The sequence below is a fragment of the Lactuca saligna genome, chromosome 1 (assembly GCF_052625555.1).
Source record: "Lactuca saligna cultivar CGN05327 chromosome 1, ASM5262555v1, whole genome shotgun sequence".
Lineage (NCBI taxonomy): Eukaryota > Viridiplantae > Streptophyta > Magnoliopsida > Asterales > Asteraceae > Lactuca > Lactuca saligna.
In genome coordinates, this window is record NC_136417.1 from 126,189,011 (window position 1) to 126,191,649 (window position 2,639).

The following is a 2,639-nucleotide window of genomic DNA, read 5'->3' on the forward strand; positions in this document are numbered from 1 at the left end:
CTTATAACGATCTACTTTAAATTAATAGATTTGCTAGTGATTTATCATATTTTTAGATTGCTATTTCATAAACGTTTGACCAATAAAAAGTATGATGTTATTTTGTATATAAAACTTGAAAATCATCAAACTTTAATAGACACACATATATTCTCCCCAAAATATCAAAAGAGTAAAAGAGGGGCCGTAGAAACTCACATTCGAAGCGTCATCTCGATCTAGGCTCGGTTTTGGAGAAGCTTTTCGTGAATAACCGCGAGATCACCTTTCTTGGACCTTAAAAGTTTTTGGGTTTGTTTTGGTAATGTTTTAAACTAAAGGGGTCGTTTATAAAGAATTTAAATCACTTGGGGCCTGCTTTAAAATAGGTTTAAGTTAAAAGTCCAGTTTTAATTTAAATTTCTAAACACAGGGACTTGTTTTGCCAAAACCATCAAGTGTACAAAAGGGAACGGTGAGGCTCTGTCTTCTTAACTTTGGGCCAGGATCAGATGAAAATGAAGGCAGTCGATGAGGAGTCCGGTGAGGCTGAGCGATCGTGAGGGTGGGTAGGCGTCGACCTCCAGCAACCCTCGTGGGTTAAACAATTGTCTCGGGCGAGCTCCTTCCCTGGTCCATTGTTTGACATCGGTGGTCCAATCAAGGGAATAGGAATGGACGAACGTAAACAGTCCAAGAGATCGTCCGGTGGATCAAAATCGTGAATGTAACGACCAAAAATTTCAACAAATTTTAACTTTTCAAAAACAACCCATTTTAATCATGTTATTACAAAAAGGTTTTCAATACATATATTATCAGAGTATTCCCAGAACCATATCATAAATCACAAACACGAGGAGCGGTACGATTACGCCTTTGCCTTGCCACGATCTCCTGAAGAACCTGAAAAACATTAAACCACAACTGTAAGCCCGAAAGCTTAGTGAGATACCCCCAAAATACCAACCACATATACCACACACATAACATGCTATATCATATCGAATCACAGAACTGCCATGCATATCGGGTCTACTGTGTGACTGGTCCTCCGTGTCGGGCCTTCAGTCCACCTGGTCCACCCTCTGAGTCTAGTCATGTCCCTAGAGTCTGCAGTATGGTTGGTCCGCCCGCACCGGGCCTTCAACCCACCTAGTCCACTCTCTAAGTCTATAGTATGACTGATCCGCCCGCATCGGGCCTTCAGTCGGCCTGGTCCACTCTCCGAGCCTCGGCACGTCTGGTCCGCCCTCGTGGGGGCAACAACCTATCTGGACCGCTCGTTGGGCCTTTGGAATAATCGGTCTGCCCTGGGTATGTTGGCCTACAGCACAAAGCAGGTCCCACCTTAACCCAACCCCAATCAAACAACCATGTGCACATAAACATACAATCATATAACAATTCACATTCAACCAAACCGATCTAGCAGATCACGTAACACAACATACTCTAAGTAGGATACTGACGTAACCGGTCACTAGCATAGCATCACCCTATATACCAGGATACTGACCTTAACCAGGTCTCTAACGAATACCATCCTAACTACCAGGATGCAAACATAGTAAAACAACAACATAACAACAATACCCGGATTACAATCCGATAAAGGGCCGACCTTGGTGCCTTAGACCCTATTGATATAGTGAGGATAACTCACCTCGCAACTGCTGACTGGAAAGATAAGATCGAGATGCTCCGACCACTGACACGATCTCCACCACTGGTTAGCACCAACACTAAACTCAAAACAAAAGCCAACAATTACCAAAATGCCCTTAGAAGTCAAATGGTCAACTCTTGGTCAAAGTCAAAGTCAAAGTCAACCTTCTGGCTGACTCTACTCGCTGAGTCAGCCCGCTGACTCGCCGAGTCCCGCAACACTGAAAAGGACCCATCTTAACTCACTGAGTCATCCCTTGACTCACCGATTCTTAGCTTAACCAGGAAAGAATAAGACCTCAGGACCACACTCGCCGAGTCCAAGGCTATCTTCAACCAACTCGCCGAGTTCTTCTTCCAACTCATCGAGTTCCTGTCCACCTTCAAGCAACTCTCCGAGTACACCCTTGTGACTCGCCGAGTACCACTAGTTCTTAACCCATACAGAAGCCTTCCAGGCCATGCAATCGATCCAAAACTTAGATCTACCCTTCTACAATCCTTCCATCACGTAAAGTGGCAAACTTTACGTGAATCCAAAGAGATCTAGGCATTTTACACTCTAGGGCTAGGGTTTGGGACAAGATGGCTTCACCAAACACTCAATAACAGGGACTTTAATGCACTCTAGACCTTGTCCATTCCAGATATGAGGTAGCAACCTTAGATCTAATCTTCAAACTCTAAATACCACAAGCTAAACTTCCCACACATCCCAAAAATGGTGAATCTAGATGAATAGCAGCCCAAGAACGAGATAATACCTCAAAAGGAAGCCCCAACAGCAAGGAAATCCGAATCTAAGCAAAGCCCCTTGCTCCAAGCCTCCTAACTCTCCAAGATCTTCCTCCAAATCTCTTCTCCAAGGCTCAAATGCACTCAAATCCTTCATAATCACGCTTCTAGGGTTTTCTGGACTTCAAGGAAAGGTAAGGAGGCTAGGGAGAGGGTATAATGTCCTTTATATAGGGCTCATCCCCCGAAATTAGGGT